The 19,632-nt window shown below is 45.8% G+C and overlaps 1 protein-coding gene across 3 annotated transcripts in view; it reads right to left on the minus strand.

Annotated features, from left to right (window-relative positions):
- Window positions 1-19,632, minus strand: part of LOC135374808 (uncharacterized) — a 390,710-nt gene that overhangs the window by 191,601 nt on the left and 179,477 nt on the right. For all 3 annotated transcript variants that reach the window (XM_064607733.1, XM_064607734.1, XM_064607735.1), the window contains one exon: window positions 7,462-7,563. The gene's annotated coding sequence lies outside the window, so the exon portion shown is untranslated. The remainder of the gene's footprint in view (window positions 1-7,461; window positions 7,564-19,632) is intronic.

Below are 19,632 nucleotides of genomic sequence, written 5' to 3' on the forward strand. Positions count from 1 at the left end.
TCACACTCACATTACAATATATGCTGACGACGTATGTATCTGGACTTCCGCCGTTCGGCGTGATACGATCCAACGCCGACTACAAGGTTCATTAGACATCATTTCAAGATACCTTTTGCACCGCGGCTTGGTTGTCTCGCCTAGCAAGACAGTAGCCATGGCATTCTCACGAAGATCATTTCATAAGTACCCGCTTTTCATTGATGGCTCACCCCTGACCTTTGTCACGACCTGCCGATACCTGGGGATTACAATTGACCGTGGCCTGACGTGGTCCCAGCATGTGAAGCTGCTTGCTACCAAGGCAAATGGTTTGGTAAATGTACTCAGGCGTATTGCTGGTGCATCCTGGGGCCCGTCATGTTCTGACCTCTATCGTGTCCATCAGGCCCTGGTGTTGGGGACATTGCGGTACAGCTTACCCATCCTGCATGGTCTAAGTCGAACCCAAGAACAGGAACTGCTCAACATCCAGGCCCGTAGTCTCCGTGTCTGTTTGGGAGTCCCCAGGACAACGGAGACGTATTCTGTCTTGGCAGAGGCGCGAGAGCAGCCGGTTCACATACTGCGGGATGGTGATACCCTCCGCGCTTATACACGCTACATTACACGGCACCCGCTCCACTCTCTTTGTCGCATTGATGAGGACTGCCCGGCGTCTGCTTTCGGCAGTGCCATTGCCCGCCTGAAAGGGAGCATTCCATCTCCCGCGTCTACACCATCCTTTGCACCGGCGATTTGGACTCTTGAAAGACCCTGTATTCACTCTAACATCCCTGGACTCCAACGCAAGAAAGACGTCCCCACAGTCGTGGCCCACCAGCTCACACTGGAGCACCTCGCCTCAACACATCGACTAAGTCGCCATATATACACAGATGGCTCGGTAACCGAAGGTAGTTCGAGCGCGGCTTTCTACATTCCGGATGAAGACCTGGGCCACGGTTTCAAACTCCCCTATACAGTGTCCTCGACAGAAGCCGAACTGTTTGGTATCCTGGCAGCACTGGAGCATATTACAGAATCCGGGCACGGAACGTGGGTCATTCTTACAGACAGCAAGGCATCACTAGATATGTTGTCGTCATCTCGCCCCAGCATAATAAGCGATTTGCATACCATGACGCTTCAAAAATTCAATGAACTCTTCGCCGCTGGTTACAACATCACGTTTCAATGGGTCCCTGGCCACGTAGGCGTGTATGGAAATACCCGAGCAGACGCAGTAGCGAGACGCGCTGGGTCTGATGACACTTCGGCCCTGGCACCTCTGCCGCTTACAGCCTCAACATGCCGTCTATACATACGCCGTCGGTGTGCCACATGTGCTCAGCAGTTCCGTGCCGAAACAACGACTTACAATTCATTCCTACGGTCTATCGACCCATTGATGGAGTTCGTCATCACTTGCCACCGCAGCCGTAAAGAAGAATCCCTTCTCCACCGCCTACGTCTCAATGTTGCCCGTACACCCTCACTTCTCTTCAAGATGGGTCGGCTAAATTCACCAAACTGTAATGTCTGTGGAGTGGAAGCGGACATCCCACACCAACTCCTGTATTGCCAGCAGCACCTTCAACATAGGGACACCCTCCGTTGCCGTCTGCTCCAGATTGGTTGTAACGACTTTTCGTTGGCCGCTCTTCTTGGCCCCGTCTTGCACCCCAACCAGTGGGCTGTCACTGCCGCTCTCCTCGGTTTTCTCCGAGTCTCAGGACTCGTGAACTGCCTGTAACGTTGTGCTAGTGTTTATTCTCTTCTTTCTTTGTGTTTCTCTTTTCTTTCTTTGTGTTTCTCTTTTCTTTCTTTGTGTTTCTCTTTTCTTTCTTTGTGTTTCCTCCTTTCTTTCCTTTCGTTTCTCTTTTCTTTTCCTTTCCTTTCTTTTTGTTTCTTGTTTTCTTTCCCTTTCCTTTCTTTTTGTTTCTTTTCCTTTCCTTTCTTTTTGTTTCTTGTTTTCTTTCCCTTTCCTTTCTTTTTGTTTCTTTTCCTTCCCTTTCGTTCTGTTTCTTGTTTTCTTTCCCTTTCCTTTCTTCTTTCTTTCTTTTTTCTTTTTCTTTCTGTTGCTTTTTGTTTTTCTTTCTTTCCTCTGTTTCGATCCCCCTTTTTCTTTTTCGTTTGCCCCTTCCCCCTTTTTTTTTCGGAATAGCAAGCCGGCTCTTTGCCTGGCTAACCTTTCCTTTCTTTTTTTCTTAATAAACATATCCCCCCCCCATACTCAATACAATCAAGATGGTGGTGTTACTACACGGGGGGGGGGGGCAGCGGGGTTGGTGCCCCGCGGTCTGCCCTATGGGGATCAGAACCCCCCCTCCCCCCGTTAGTCCGGGACTCCTCCACTCTCCCTTCACCCCGCGGCGTTGACATGAACCCATGGCGAAACGAAAAGCGCGACAACGAGATGAAAACACATTTGTCTCTTCGTCTCGCTGTCGCGCTTTTCGTTTCGCGATGTGTCTTCACCAACCTGCTCAACATTCTACCCTCTTAACATGAACCCAAACGTTTGTGAGATTCGAGGGTCGGCACCCGCGTTGTTTCGCGACAGGCGAGGGTGAGAAGCATCAAAAGACCAGGGTTATCTGCGGAAGCATCTGAAACTTCCAGCTCGCCAGGCTCACCTGCCGGTGTTTCACGTAACAATGGCAACGCCTACAGTCCGTTTGTGGTCGGCAGGCCCATTGGTTCGGGCCCATCAACAGCTACTGCAGGAGACCAGACTTGTACAAAATACTGCGCAAAGTATTTAAAATAAGATACTAAATACTCTACGGGAAAAGTATTTAAAATAGAGTACAAAATACTCAAACTGAAAGCAATTTGAGTAGAGTACTAAATACTTTAAGAAGTATTTAAGATACTCTTTAAAGTACTTTAGTATTAGCAGTAAGTGAAACGCGTATTCTGAACGTGGCCTTACAAATGAAAGGAATAAACTTCATCAGCCATGCATATCTTTCATTTGCAACGTCTCGGTGTCAAGTAATGCTCGGTGAACTTTGGTGAACCCAAGTAAACTTTGTTGATATGTTCTGACCCAAAACTTCGTAATCCCTCCTGTATGTCGGTTCGGGCCTTTCAACCTCTGGCACGTGTTTATTACCTTGATGACCAAGGAAATAAATGCCGGGATTATCTTGTACCTAATCCCCTGGTGATTCACCTGGCAATATGAATAGGAACGGTTTTCGGACGAAGTTGTCTATTGACCAGCAAGGCCAGGCACCAGCCTATTGTACAAGAGATTAAATGACAGATTCGCGAATTCCCGAAAAAAATAAAAAGAAGAAAAAGGGGGTTAAAATCCAGTGTGCTGAAAATCTCGGCACGGCGGGAAGCGTGCTGGATATGGCTTGACGAGGAAGGAAAGTATTTTGAGTACTGAGTAGCAAATACCGAAAAAAGTATTTTAAATACATTAAAAATACTGTCGCAAAAAGTATTGAGTAGAGTACCAAAATGCCGGAAAAGGTATTTAAAATACTGTATTTTGAGTACGTACTCAAGATACGTACAAGTCTGCAGGAGACGTTCTGGGGCCGTCTTTGCACGTCTATATGGCCGTCAATATAGCTATCGACACAGTGCATTCATCCCTGTGCATTCGGTTCCCTCTCGGAATGTGGGATCACGTGACGCGAGTTCAAAAGTGTTTGACGGGAGAGGTTGGCAGCACTTATTTGTGCGAGTTCTATAAAGGAGATGCAGATCGCCTTCAACTTCACAGAGACATTATAATGGACATTGCAAAGGAGCGTGTCGTGTCGCAACCCTCGCTCCATTTCAGGTCGTGAAACAGTCTCTGTCGGGAGAGGAGGGCGAACTACTAAGGACGCTACTTCCAGAAGTTGTTATACATCTTCGAACAGTACTCACAATACCTCTGACCATTCAGACAGCCATGTTGACGTCTAGCATATTCTAATGCGAAAGCTTGCGTCGCTATATTTCTTCTATCTTGCGGAGTTGATTTGTAAGACTTTTGTGATGATTCAGCTCGCACAAATGGATCGTCGTGGGCCACAGGAACTTCGTCCGGTAAGTCGGCGACGTGTTACGTGGGCAAATTGCAAGAGGTTTGCCTGCACACAGCTTGTATTATACGCATTTTATAAAGAGAATTGAGAGTCGCACTGTGCCTTCCTCCTAGTACGCGGCGATATTTGAACTTACTGCGAAGTGCGCCCTATATCATTTTGTAATATCTGACAATGAAATTCCAAGCAGCCAAAGCGGAACCTGGGCATTCCTCAACACGGCTGCTCGAGCACGGTGCATGCCTACATTCTTGCAGCACAAATTTCCTGCGCTTCCCGGCTTAATTACGACCGTACGTTTTCCCGCTGACAGCCCCTGGGGACTTTCCCGAATTTTAATTATCTGTTTTATTTGACGGATAATATATCGATTCTACTGCATTTACAGAGGAAAAGGGAGGTACAATTATGCAAGACGTCTCAATCAGATGTGACAAAGTCAATGAACACAACCACGTAGGAGAAGAATCGAATGAAAGCGACAGCAGGTTGGTCACGTGACGGCGCTGGTTTTATGACCGCGATGCCTTTAGGATGTTAAAAATTAAACTAAAATTTAACGTTCATGAACTGGAACTGGCACGTAGAATACAACCTTATTACCTGTATTACATAGTCGTGCCCTTGTCGAGAGTTATAGCGGAACAACACAATTCTACACAGCGCAGAATACCTGCCGGTGTTGCTGCGATGACAACGTACCTCTCGGTCGCGCCTTCCTCTACAAGATTGAAAAGGAGAATTCGTCCAACTGCATGGGTGGAAGCACAAAAGAACATGGCTTGCTTTGCTCCTCTTGGTACAGTTCACAACCATGTGCTGCGCTGGCCCGACTAGACCCTTGTCTATTAGACTTGGGGAAGCTGCTGGGCAGTTTGTCCCACGTTTTGTATCCTAGTTAACCTTTGAGAGAAGCTATACGTGAAGTAGAAAAAAGACAATCAGATTTCAGCAACCCAATTCAAGATTGATAACATACTCTGTTTCGGGAGTTATTATTAGAGTCATAGTTTGTTGCAATTATTAGTTTTATGTGCAAAGCAGTGATGAATATATGGGTAGAGGTTGAGTTGAACAAAGGAGATTCTATGAAGAAAGTATAATTTCACTTTCCTGAAACCTTCACTTCCACGCGGATATGTAATATGCACATGATGGAAACTTTTCAATCATTCATGTAACATGATCTTCTTGAATTCCGGGGCCTTGTGATACTCCGGTTACTATTATTCCTCGACACCAAACTTAAATATAAATCTATGATACGCCTTGTGTGTAAATCTACTCCCAATGATTACTATAAATCTGCAACTAATAATACATCAACCACGTTCGTGCGATACGATTTATTCAAAGAGGACCAGGAAGGGATATGCTCGTAGGAGCTTATTGGCTGCGGCATCACGGCCTCATTTCGTTTATAAACTACGGAGCGTAGTATTGAAAAAACTACAGGATGCATCGAGGTACGCTTTGAAACTGTTTGAGCAGCTTGAAACAGGATGCTCCCTTTTTCTTCATGTTCGACAAGAACAGAACATAACAGCGAACAGTTCCGGCAAAGGACGCACCATCATCTCGAAATAAAGTTGTTGTTTTTGTTGAGACCGTTTCGGTATAGGACGTAATGGGTTGCATCGCTCGCTCAACATCGTCAAAATGCATCAGGGTAGTATTTGCTGAAAGTGGTCTCGCGCTTTCTAGTGACGTTATGCACGTGCAAACATCCTAAAAAAACAGTCGTGATTCTGATATCAGGCTCTCCCGCGACACTTTTATGAAGCAACGAAGTCGTCAGGATTACAAAAAAGAAAAAAAGAAAGAAAAAGCGCGCGAAAGTAGAAAATTTTTGTTACTCGTCTTTCAGTTCAGTTCAGTTCAGTTCAAATGTTTTATTTTACAGCTTGTACAGAGGTAATGCCATACAAAATGGGGTAAAGAAATTGAATGCATTATACGGCACGAATTAGAAGGATCATACGCCATAGGCGTGGAATTGATCCAATATTGTATGAATACAACTCAAGCTGACATACGACAGTGATCGCTAGGAAACGCAAAATAAAAAATAAAATATAATTAGTATTACAAACGACTCATACAGGACCAGGACATTTCAATCAAAGAAGAAAACACCAATATCAACAACATGAAGAGTCAACACCTGATATGTAAAGCACCAACGACAATTACACAGCGCTTTCACCCATGAAATAATCATGAATCATCTTCCTGAGAACCACTAACGAATTACAAGTATGAATATAAGGTGGAAGCGAGTTCCAAACTTTGGCCGCGAAATACTGGAAAGAAAAGTAGCCATAGTTGGTTCGAATACTAGGCAAAGTCAAGACAAATGATCCCTGATTCCTTAATGGGATTACGCAGGTCTTGGCCTGTAAACTTACAAACGGTACGGAAATTAGACTGTGCCGCAGTTTGAAAACAATTACACACAATCTACGCATAAGCAAAACCTGAACCGACGGTATATTGAAAACATGATATACAAAAGAGACACTTTCTTGAGGCGATAGCGATAACATGGCACGAAGCGCCTTATTCTGGGCTATGCGCACTGGATGTGTCGTGGACCGGTATGTCAATGCATAACATTCAATGCCATAAGATATATAACTTTGAATATGTGACATGTATACTGTTCTGAGAACTGATAAGGGAAAGAGATATCGAAGTTTTACAATAGCATATATACCTGAGTATATTTTTTGACAGATGTGCGAAATATGTTCATGCCATGAGAGATGTTCATCAAACACTAAGCCTAACAGTTTAACTGACGAACGTCTCTCAATGATATGTGCACCTAGGGCCAGAGATATGCCGTGTGATCGAATGTGCACTTGTGGTGGCTTGAATAAGACATAGGATGATTTGGCTGGACTGACTACGAGTTGATTGTAAGTTAACCAGGTGTTTAACCTTAAAAGAACGTTATTAGCTTTTGCATACAAGTCCACAACGTCATGACTCTCAACAAAGATTGATGTGTCATCTGCATATAAGATTGTTTGAGAGTTAAGGTATGAAGCCAAGTCGTTTATGTAAACAAGAAATAAAAAACGGTCCCAAAATGGATCCTTGTGGAACACCAGTAGAATTGGACCCAAGAAACCGTCCAAAGTTTCCCCAAAGTTTTCCCAAAGTTTCCCCAAAGTTTCCCCAAACCCAAAGTTTCCGTCGCAACGTGCATAAATAATCCAGGTGGACCCCGTCTCACGACGTACTGTACACGTTGTTATGTCGGTCGCGATCTCCGTTGTGCGTAAGGTGCACTGGACTCGCAATAAATCTGCCGAGGATACGGTTATGTAACCGACCTATTCTAGAAGAAGCACTTCAAGGTCACCTACTGGTGGGCTGACGGTTTCGTCGTATGCGCTCTCAAGCTGCAGAAGAGACATACCGTCAAAGAAGAGGCTTCGCAAGAACAGCCGCCGGCCTGGGAGCATGCCCCATCTTCGGACGCCGTCAGGCAACCCACTTCCCTCGCTGCGGTACTTGTAGCCTAGGTATTAAGAATAGAAAAGACACAAAAGGTTACACATTACGTACCGCCAGAGCAGCAAGCGACATGACACGTAACTGTTAGGGGCTGCGCGAAATAGTAATTTTAAAGGCTCAGCGAATACGAATCGAATACGAGTCAATAGTTATACACCCAAAGCAAGTACGAAGCGAATAGTTATGTGGCCGTATCGAACACATATCCAGCATATATACACAGCATTTTCACATTACATATGCATACGGATCTTCGCATGAAGCAGCCTTCATTTTGCTGTAGATGGCCTTGTGGCGTTTTTGGGCTTGCGAGTTCAACTTCGAAACCATTCGAATATATTTGGTTTGGAAAAGACATCGCTTCGATTGGAAATTCGAATATAGCATTCCATATTAGATTCGGGATTCGAATGGAATACACAAGTAGTCCCTTAGGTGTTCGCAAAATCCAAATATTCGCTGAGCCTTAGCAAATGTACCTTAATATTACCATTGATTTTGTAAAACGCAGCACCCCGTTCACCACCTTATAACGAACGATGTCGCATTAAAATCAATTTCCTATCAGAAGACACCTTTCACACAAATGGCACACAGCCAGAGAGAGAGAAAGAAACCATACATCCTTTCAGAACAAGCAGCCGTATACTTGACGTGCTCCGTGTCTATTGTCACAGAATATTTCGAAACTAAAATCATCTCCGAATTCACTCGACCACGGGGTGAAGCCGCGAGGATCAAAGAAGAGGCTCTCGCGACACGTAATCCGCTTATTCTTGGAGGATGATACATTTCTGTATATTTTCTTTCCTTTTTTCTTCCTCTCTTCCTGGTGAAAGCCGTCGATGCGTGAAAGCCACCGCCCCTCCGTGGCGAAAGAAAAAGAAAAAGAACTAGGACGAATAAACAATAAAGACAAAAGAAAGAACAGTATCGGCAGGTTGGTACGCAATATATATTGTGTTGAATTATCTAGTCGTAGCAACCGTTCGTACGAGGAAGTGTGTGTGTGATGTTCTTATATGGGTAGATATGCTGTACGGATACCTTATCTGTTTCGAAGTTCATAGTATGTGGAAGACGGATTATAGTAGAAGACATTATTAACATGTTTCTACTGCAACGGAAAGAACTCCGTGGCGCGTAACTTCTCTTCATCATGGGGTTTTCTGAAGTGAAAGGTGCTTCATGAGTTCTGTCGGTGCGCCTGGCGAGATGCCACAACTCGTATTTGCCTACGTGTGCGCTTGTCTTAACATCGCACGTTGCTGTGTCAATTTCCAGGGTAAAGGTTCGGTGCTATTATATTTTGTGAGCTAGTCACTCTTTCCCATTTTCCCCCAAGTAAAACAAGGAAAATGTCTCTTCTTCCAAAACATTGGTTGTTTCCGATAGGCTGCATCGCAGCTGAACGGGGAATACCTATCCGTTAAAGTAAACCTGTAGACGCTTATGGCGCTACATTAAGTAGGATACTAAATTGAACAGGACGTAAATCCATTGATAAACAGATAAAAGCAAGATTTGCGTGTCCATATCACTTTATAAAGCAAATCAGCTACATCTTTTAAAGCGTGCTTTGCCTGCATAACGTTAGTGCAGCAATCGAAGCCCGCTTCACATTCTAGTGCAAGACAGGAACCTGTTGGGACGCCACTGAAATAAGGAGCCAAATTCTGAAGTATACGAAGCCAAGTGTGCAGCGGCGACGCTTATTCTCTGGGCTCAGGATTAATTAACCCATCGAGGAGAAATGTGTTTTGTGGAACGGCTAGATTTATTGCGAGCCCATGTCAAACTGTCGCCAGACAGTAACGTTCGCAGCGCCCTATTATTGGCCCGCGTTCACACAAACGTCCATTGCACGCTGTCGCCTAATAAACAGGTAGACAGAAGGCATCTTCCTCCCTTACTTACATCATACTTTCCGCGTTTCTCTAATTCGCTTCACGTGTACTACTTGCTCTTTCCCTATGCGCGATGCGAAATACAGACAACTTGTCTTCGTGTGAATGGGGGGGGGGGGGGGGGGGGGGGGGGGGGAGGGATATGTTTATCGAAAAAAGAAAAAGGGGAAAGGTTAGTCAGGCGGAATGGGATGGAATGTTAAACTATATGACACGGCAATGAAAGACCAGGTCGCAAATAGCCATAGCAAGGTCGCTATAAGCTTCACAATGGAAGGGATATTATAGAAGTAACTCCACAGTGCCAGACTGGAACAATGACAGCCGTTTTTGACGTGGAAAACGTCTGTAAGTTCGGTTTGGTAGCCAGATGAAAATTCACGGTGCAACAAAATTATACCGAATTTCGTAACGCGATAACTCGGTGAGTAATAAACCTGTAGCAACCAAGTGGCCAAATCCAGATAGCTTTCACGTGTAAGATTCTAGCTAATAATGTCACTGCGGCACCTGACGCAATCTGTGGGTGTGGCGGGCGCCTGAGAGAGAGACGGTACTATAGTGGTACGTGCACCTTGCGGGCAACCTATCTCGCGAACGAGTGAAGGCAGAACGCCGACTGAGGTGTCGTTGGAAAGCGCTTTGGACTTAAGGGTATCAGATTCGACAACAATAACCAAAATCTCATGAATTTGGAAAGTTGAAATATCAATATTTAGCCAGAATGTCGGCATATATGAAACTAAAATATAATCAGAATAGAATGCAACGACAATTAGACGAAAGGGCAGCTCGAGAGGAACCCAGAAAGCCCACAAAGTCCAGCACCGAGCGATCAAGAAAGCTACGGGAGCACCGAAGAAGATTAGTGGTAGAGGCAAATTTGACTGCCGGCGCCGCACACCGAGCCCTTACCTCACACAAGCGGGGCAACTTAGACCTGTGCGAGTGTGAAAGTGACCTACAACAATGGAGTGCATCCAGAAAGCAGTGGGGGGGGGGGGGGGGCTAAGCACCGTGGAGGAATCAGAGCCGAGCAAGGGAATCGGAGGTCGTAACATTTTCGTGTATGATGCTTGGCCACGACTAAGCCCATTTTTGCTTTCGACAACGATATAACTGGGGCCGTCCCGATCAATACCCTAACTGTGGCTCCGTTTTACTCCTCGTTTATCACCGACAATAACGCAAAAAATCCAACGCGAATTAGTGAAGAAGTTTCTGTACAATTTGACGTAATGCATGGCAAGAGCAAACGCCACATGCTGAGAGTATGCCGAAATTTCCCCTCTGGAAACCGGAGAAAACGTCACGTGGAAAAGTGCAATCAGGGAGCGCCCTTTGGCGACTGGCTGGCTGGCGGACGGGCGGGCGGGGGGGGGGGGGGGGGGCGGGCGGGGCGTCTGCAAGTCGCGAAAAGTATGTGATTGGCTTGTGGAATGTCAATCCTGGGTTAGCGTCAAACGTGTTCGTACAGCCAGGAACCGTGTAACACCGTGTCCCAAGCGACGTGGTCCCGTCAGTGCTCACACTGGTAAGCGAAATTCGACCGTATTTACCGAGGACTTTTCACTTAGTGTACTGCGGTGCGAACGCGGAGCAGGTGGGCTCGGAGACAACCGCCTGCTCTGCGCTCCCATTGGTACGCCTTGCCTACGTCATCATGATGTTGTCATCGCTGGGGCTACCTTGGATGCTACGGCAGTACGAATCTTTAAGACTCGTTTATAGATATGAAACGAGTAGAGGCGAGCTCTATCCAGGGACAAACAAGTTACCTGTTGTCTTCTCAGTTTATTTAATATGTAAGCTGCTTTTGGAAGAGAAACTCGGCCAAGTAGACTGTGAAGGCGATGTGATACATTACCGTAGCGATCTCATACACACGTTTCAGGATGCGATACTCCTTTTAAGTCTTTCTGTACGGAAGCGTTCGTATGCAGGAACTTCTGAAAGATTCTGACATACCCGAATATGAGTGAGCAGGTTAGAACATCAGAGCCCCGGGCAACCGTTGCTCTTGTGGCTATTTCTCTTTTCGTTGTAGACGCACATAGCACATGCAGACCAGACCACAACAGCTACATCTGCTTTCATCGCGTAAGGTTGTAACTGCTTCGGCTGAAGTAAAAACCTCAGGTCGGGAACATCGGTTATTTTACTGTTCGAGATACTGTTCAGGGCTCCCCACCAAATGCCTTTGTTTTTGTTTCAAACTAGCTTAACTGGATCGCTGTATTCTCCACTTTTCGACTATAACCGGTTTGTATTTGATAGGGTATTACCAAAATCAATGCATCACCATTAATTCCATTCCCTTATGCTTCACCACATAAGCTGTCGAGAACACAGCCTCCACGTGCCGTCTATGCATACGTCATCGGTGTGCACATGTGCTCAGCAGTTCCGTGCCGAACCTACGACTTACAACCCATTCTACGGTCTATCGACCCATTGATGGAGTTGTCATCGCTTGCCACCGCAGCCGTAAGAAGAATCCCTTCTCCACGTCCGCCTACGACTCAATATTGCCCGTACACCCTCACTTCTTTTCAAGATGGGTCGGCTAAATTCACCGAACTGTAATGTCTGTGGAGTGAAAGCTGACATCCCACACCAGCCTATATCGCCAGCAGCACATTCAACATAGGGACACACACCGTTGCCGTCTGCTCCAGATTGGCTGTAACGACTTTTCGTTGGCTGCTCTTCTTGGCCCCGTCTTGCACCCCAACCAGTGGGATGTCACTGCCGCTCTCCTCGGCTTTCTCCGAGTCTCAGGACTCGTGAACTGCATGTAACGTTGTGCTAGTGTTTATTCTTCTTTCTTTCTTTCCTTTTCCTTTCTGTTTGTTTCCTTTTCCTTTTCTTTCCTTCTCCTTCCTTTTTTTGATTCCCCATTTTTCTTTTTCCTTCTTTTCTTTTTCGTTTTCCCCCTTCCCCCTTTTTTCCTTTTTTTTCCGGAATAGCAAGCCGGCTCTTTGCCTGGCTAACCTTTCCTTTCTTTTTTCTTAATAAACATACCTCCCCCCCCCCTCCTCTCAAGACCTGTTCAAGACGGTCGCTACAACAACGACAACAACAAAAACATCCATGATTTTAGAGAGAAAAAAATCTTCCCAGGAAAAGCACCGCAAAGGATACCGAACGGTGACCGTTTTATAGGCCGCGTATTCAAAGCCACGACCCACCCGTGGGCGGACCACGTTATCAACATCCATGATGACAACGTTGTGGGGCTGTTTCGCCTTTTAAGGCGGTGCATCAGAGCCGGCACTTCGTCGTCTACAATCGAGTGATGGCGCTTGCTTGGAAATGCAGTACCGCTGATGTAACGTCTTCTTTTTGTGTTATTTTTGTTTTCTCTTTGCGCGCGACGGGTCAAGTGAAATCTTGTGCAAACATATGACCGCTCGTGCTCACCCATGCCAAGTCCAATACTGTAAACACGCATATCGCGCTCAGCCAGACGGAACAATTAGTGGCGCGGCTTTTGAATGCGCACAGGCTGTCCAGCTGTCTCCTGAACTTCTTCGTCGTTCCGTGCTGTGTGCTGTGTGTGTGTTGTTCCCTGTCGCTATATTTATAGTAGCTAGAATATGACGTTGTACTTTCCCACTATCGTCACTACGTTCCTTTGTTGTTGATTTGGATCTGTCAAAAGGTAAATTACACCGTTGTGTTTCAGCGCTTATGATACCCAACTTGACGACAGTTACAAATTACGACACTTTGAATCTACTTTGAAGTGTGACGTCAAGCAGGCTCGTCAATAGAAACGTTGAACTGCTATCTTAATCCAACTAGTGGAAGCAACCCTGAACGGAAGAAAATACAATAGCGACTTCGAATATAAAGAATAAAGTAAAATAATAACGAGTAACAAAATAATACATACATAAGAAAAAACATATAGGCAACCGCGTCAGACACGCATGTTTGAGCTACACCTAAATAACTTGTAAATGTGGCGGGGATAATGAAAAATGTGCTTTACTTTCATTTCGGTGCAATTATTTTCGATCCCCTAATCCCGGCTCCCCGGGACGTCTTTCATTGTGGCAGCACCTCTGTAACCCCAGCGCGCGTATATCCGTTAATTAACCTTCTCCCTTAATTGATATTGGTGAATCTCCCAACAGGAAACTATCTCGGTAACTAAGAGCCCGTTAACGATTATGTGTCAGCGCTATAAAGGAGAAAGCGCTACGTCGGCGCTAAAACACAGAGTTGTGGAACCCAAGAATGCTTGCGAGATAAGAGACACGAAGAGGCAGCATAAAAAACACGATATAAGGAGCGCAAAATATGCTGGCACACTGGTACTTTTACAATGTACGCTCTAAGGGAAGAAAGGTAGAATTTTCTACCCATCTCGGTAGAGCTGTATTGCAACCACATTTCTACTCAAACCAATTTTACCTTTTGGTTATAACTGCAGAGCAGAAACAAACTACAGAGTAGCAACTGTCGTTCTTCCTCATCAGTTGTACTTGGACATAACTTCATTTTCATATTTCACATCTCACGCTTCTCGTGTAATGGGGTAGTGTACTGCTCTCAAGCGGTGAATCACCCCAGGCCATAGTCATGATTTAGTTGTTGTTGTTGTTGTTCCTCATCATGTATTTCTCTCTCTCTCTCTCTCGTTCTACCAGCTTGAATAGGAAGTTCTACTTTTTTTTTTTTTTGTTCTTAGAGCAAGCGTGAGAGGTCGAGCAAGGAAAAGGGACACTACCGCTCATACCTGCGCAGAAGAAGGCACCAGTGGATTGGCCTCAAATGGTAGAAGTACCGTCGTTCTACCAGCTTGGGTAGGAAATTCTACCCTTTTTTCCTTAGAGTGTATAAGGGTGTATTTTTTTTTAGACTCTACAGAATATTTACTTAAAAAAAAGCTATGAGAGAAAGAGAGAGAGATACATGATGACGATTATGTGGGGATGACTTCCGCTCATTGAGCAGCTATAAAAAAAAGCTATAACACACATACATTGGATGGTGATGGGGTGGGCGACTCACCGCCGCTGAGGCGGTACACTGCCCTATTTCGCGTTGGGAGAGGATGAAGGGATGATGATGGGGGCTTTCAAAGAGCAGTCGCCAGACCGGTGGAGCACAAGTACTCCGCCAGAAGACGAAGGCCCTGCGTCTGGTGGGCAGCGTTCGACCACGGTCCGAGGATCTTCGCTAGGTTGAACGGCCGCTTGTCGATGCGTTGCATAGAGACTTCCATTAGTGCACGCTCGTGGTGGTATTGCCCACAAGCCACGATGACGTGGCTGAGGTCGCCGTGGACTCCACAAGTGGGGCAGAGGGAGGACAAGGTGGAGCCGAGACGGTGTTGAAAGGCAGGTGTAAAGGCAACGTTGAGCCTCATGCGGTGGAAGAGAGCAGTTAAGGGGCGCGGTAGTCGCGGAGGAAGGACGAGAGAAAGCGTGGGGTCTACATCAGAGAGAAGGGAGTAAGCTACGTCGTGTTCCCACTGGGCCTGCATCTTGGGACCGGTGAGTGTCGAGAGGAGGTGTCTTCGGTCGCCCGACGACATCATTATCGGGGAAAAAGCTGCGTGCTGATGGGCGCTCAATGCGGCTCTGTCTGCTTCTTCGTTGTCGCTGATACCAACATGTCCAGGGATACACTGCAATACTACAGTGTGCCCTACAACGGTCGCCTTCTTATAAGCTTGCAGGATGTCAAAGACAACAGGACCGAGGGATCCACGTATCCCCAAGCTGGCCACACACTGGAGCGCGGGTCGTGAGTCTGTAAAGACGACCCAGGACTGAGCTGGACTGGCTGATATTTTTTGCATAGCAAATAGAATGACGTAAAGCTATAAAGCTATAAGTTATAAAGCAGCATATAGATATGTTGTTTTCGCAGTTGAGTTCTACGGCCGGGCGGACATCCACTGGAAGAGAGTATCTGCCTCCAAGACGACTAATTACCTTAAATTTATTAACTAGCTTTTTAATTAGGGAATTTCAGGCAACAGCGAGATGGCAGACTGAGAGACTAGAACTAGTATGGTTTTGCTTTTGATCGTTTCTTAGTCTTATAGCAAGATTTTCGACTCGGGAATGTACGTGTTTCCTGTAGCCGATGAACATGTTCAATAAATGATGAAAGAAGCAAGTAACTGAAATGGTTAGCCACCTGTAGGACAGCCTCAGAACACCAATTGCCATCACGTTAAATAAATTACAATTAAGAAGAAATACATGGGCACGATTTTCTTTTTTCATTTTTTTCAACATCATGTTTTTCATTAAGCAAAGATATCCAACTCTTTTTCAAAGCACTTTTCAGCAGAAGTGTCTTTTTAAACTCTACTTTAAGAAAGGATTCGAAAGATTCGTAAGATTCGTAGATTCGCTGAACCCTCCTTGGATACGGATTCGGAATCGCGAAAATTCTGGATTCGTCCCATCTCTAGTGATTTTGAACGTCTCGGATTTCGAACATGCGGAATTTTAGCTGTGGCATGTCAGGATACCCCCTAATGTAGAGGTCGAGAACTTTGAAGGTATAGATGGTAATTCATGTTATGGTGAAATACAATATTTTCCACCAGCTCCCGTGGCGTAGTGGTTGAGATGATCGCTTTCCACGTCGAGGCTGCGAGGTGACACGGGTTCGAATCCTGTCACCGGCTGTGCTGTCTGAGGTTTTCCCTGGGTTTTCCGAAGACTTTCCAGACGAACGTCGGCACAATTCCCCTTGAAGTCGGCCCAGGACGCCCACTAACCCCACTGTTCCCTGCTGTCCTCTCTCCATCTGTCCACGTCTGTACGCCGCTCGTAGCCACAGTTACTTCGCGGCGCTAACACGGAATAAAAACAAACAAACAATATTTCCGTGTAATTTGAAGTCGCATTCCAACACCTGCGGTTTTTCCTTCGCTGTACATGTGTTCCCCTCCAGTTACGTACGTAATACATTTGTTGTGCAGTGCAGCTTTTTTACAGCTTTTGGGGGGAGCAACGATCACAGCATCGTGCGGTTACCAATTTTTTATAGCACCAAGATTTAGGTTGCTAGCTTGCAGCTATCGCAGAACGCAGAACTTCGGCTTGCAACGTGCGGAGCATGTGTGCGGAGGTGGCTGTCTCTACCTAATTAGAAGGAATCGTCTTAACCAAGAATAGCTCCATTCGGAGCATGCGCACCGTCTTGTCAGTTGCGACAGGTCACAATTCTTAAGGGCAAAACAAAGACCTGCTGAGCTGCAGCTACAGCACGTCTGCTACACGCACTAGAAAAAGAACACGGCACCAGCAATACATAGAGAGCCTTGAGGGCACGGGAGATGAAACGAAAGAAAGAAAGCTTGTTTGGAAACAGCGAGCAGCAGCTCTTGCATTTTGAGGACCTTCCTAACGAGTTGATTCAGGGCAAGGGAATGAAGGAAAGCGAACGAAAGATTACCTTTGGGCAGGCGATACGAGTCTACAAGAAAGTTTGCCATACCCCCCCCCCCCTCCTTTCTTCGCCAAGACCTTGATCACCTGAACAATAAAGGCACAATAGAGAGGAAGAATTGCCTAATACTTTTATATAGTTGTGTTCAAGCTAAGGACGGCATTGCCGGTGTATCTTTTTTGCCTGTATTTAACAACCGGAAGCTAACATGTAGTGCTTGAAATGTTGTATGTAGAATTTCTTCGGGTCGTGTTTGCTTGTATTAAAGGTTACTAACATATTCAGTGTAATCAGAATGAATGTTTATACTTCAGCGCCAGAGATGCCGTTCTTGGGGCTAGCACGACTATAACGATATTCTCCGAAAATGGTTCATTGGAGTAGCTTCTTTTGCGAACTTTTGCGTTTTAAAATTGATGTTTTTAAGAGCAAAATAACTACAGATTCATTCTCAGCGTCGCTTTCAATATTCATGGCTGAAAGAGGCACTGAACTCCAAGCAGTAATGGAAGGTAGCTCTCCCTTAGTAGACGGTGGACCTGGCTGTGTACTCCCTACCTCGCCATACTGTACAAACTATGATGTATTACATCTGGGCGGCAGTGTGGGGAAACCTAATAAACGTTGTGGGAACGCAGCTTGAATGCCGTATGGAAAGTACTGTAGCCCTGTTTTTATTACGTCACGTTCATCATATAAAGCAGGCGCCAGAAACAAATTACTCACTGGCGCTGAGAAAAGCATTTGAGAATTGCACCTAATATAAAGTACAAAGCAGAACGAGAGAGAGAAAGAGAGGTAAAAGAGAAAGATAAATGGAGAAGTCGGCCCCGCCAGTGCAGCAAGCTGCTGCAGCACACGTGTTGTGTTTGTCAAACCAAGACTCTAATCAGTTTCTACATATATTGTGAGCGTTTCGGGCGCCGGCTCTCAAGGGATACAGTACAAAAATATTATATACAGGGTGTTCATTTTTATCCGGTACATTTTTTTTTATATTAAGAAAAAGCTATAAGAGCGGCATGGCCTCAGAGAGAATATGTAACTACGAGATGACGACTTACCTAAAATTAATTAATCAACTCTGTAATTAGGGCATTCCGGGCAAAAGCGAGATAGCAAGATGGGAGACAATCCTTGCTGAAAGCCATCCGACTTTCTTTAAATCCTGAAGCGCGCACGTGCGCTGAAATCCGTCTCCGAATTTGGCATGGGAATAAGCCGAAGCCGAAGCCGAAACCGAAACCGCGCTTGCTGGGAACGCATCTAGGACATTCCATGTCAGAGGTCCACGTCCTTTGCAGCGATGGAGATAATTGGAGTATAGGTGCTGAGCTGCTGGCTGGTGGTGCGCTTTGCCGTCCGGATAAGCCTCCATCGCCCGCCCCTCCCCCCTTTATCCCATTTTCGCCTTTTCTTCCTTGTTTCGTTTCCTTTTTCTTTTAATAAATATATCTACCCCCTCCTTTAGCGGGGATTATGAGCATCCTGAGGAGAGCTGTTTTGGTTCAAGCTCATTTCCATAGCGAAGTTCGGCGACGGATAGTTCGCAGCACGCGCTCGTTTGATGGTCTTTAAAAGACAGAATGGCTCTCAATGAGGATTGTCGGTCTAGCCCTGTCTACTTGTGTTTTTGCTGTTCCTACCACCACTTGAAGCTCCAGAAAACGACACCATCAACGTATCAACGTGGAGTTTGAGTTAGGAAAGAAAAATATGGTGGTGGGGGCCTCCTACAAAACACAGGAGCCGGCTACTCGAAAACACTCGAAAAAAAATAATCAGTAAGTCGAAAAAGTTGCAGGCGCTGCAATGTCCACAAGAAATGTCATTAATGCAGCTGTCGCACGCTGTCTAAGATCCCTCGGCCATTCTCCGAGGAGCTTCACTAAGTCTAGAGGACGGTGGTCCGGTCTTTCCAAGGCGGGCTCTCAGGTCATTACGTTGGACACTGTATATCTGGAGCAGTTAGTTAATATGCTTTCAGTGTTCTCCACATCATCGCACGTGGGGCAGTTCGGCGAGTTTACCTTTCCCAAACGACTCGGAAGACAGAAGTGCAAATTCGAGTCGACTGTGGCTAGCAAGCTGGACTCCGCGTCAACCAACCATGTGCGTCTTCAGGCGTCGTGACGTACGTTACGAAGCATTCTCTTAGTGTCCGACTCCGTGAAGTATACAGGGACCTGCAGCTCCATTTCCGGGAATGCCTAGTGAGCTGGGATCCGCTGCATAACGATGTCATGCCCTCTTTTAACAGCAGAGTGATATCCGCATACGACGTCGTGGGCAATAGGTGCTAGACTGCAGTCGGGGAGGAGGGCTAATAATAATAATGTTAAAAGTGGTAAGGTAGGACCACGGAGCGGAAATAATAAAATAATGATTAGGAAAGTGGGAGAATTCAATCATCCAGATTCCTGTGCCATATGGCACAGGATGGTATGCGGTATGGTAATGGTATTGCGGGAGTAAGGGTGTGAAAATGTGAATGAATTAAAAGAAAAAGTATAGGAGTTGTGGGTGGGGAAGGAAGTAGAGGGGAGAGCGGAACCACAGTCATGGGGACACACCGTGCGATAGCGGTTTACTGTAAGCGTATGTTTATTCGCGCTGTATTAATTTTGGCGAATCGCGCATTCAGTCACTTTGCGAAATAATTCGCGAGTATTTTATTTCGCGATTCCAAGGCTGTTTCCTTCCGCGGGGTAAACGTCGAGCTGTGTTCGCGAGTACAATTT

The sequence above is a fragment of the Ornithodoros turicata genome, unplaced genomic scaffold (genome assembly GCF_037126465.1).
Source record: "Ornithodoros turicata isolate Travis unplaced genomic scaffold, ASM3712646v1 ctg00000746.1, whole genome shotgun sequence".
Classification (NCBI taxonomy): Eukaryota; Metazoa; Arthropoda; class Arachnida; order Ixodida; family Argasidae; genus Ornithodoros; species Ornithodoros turicata.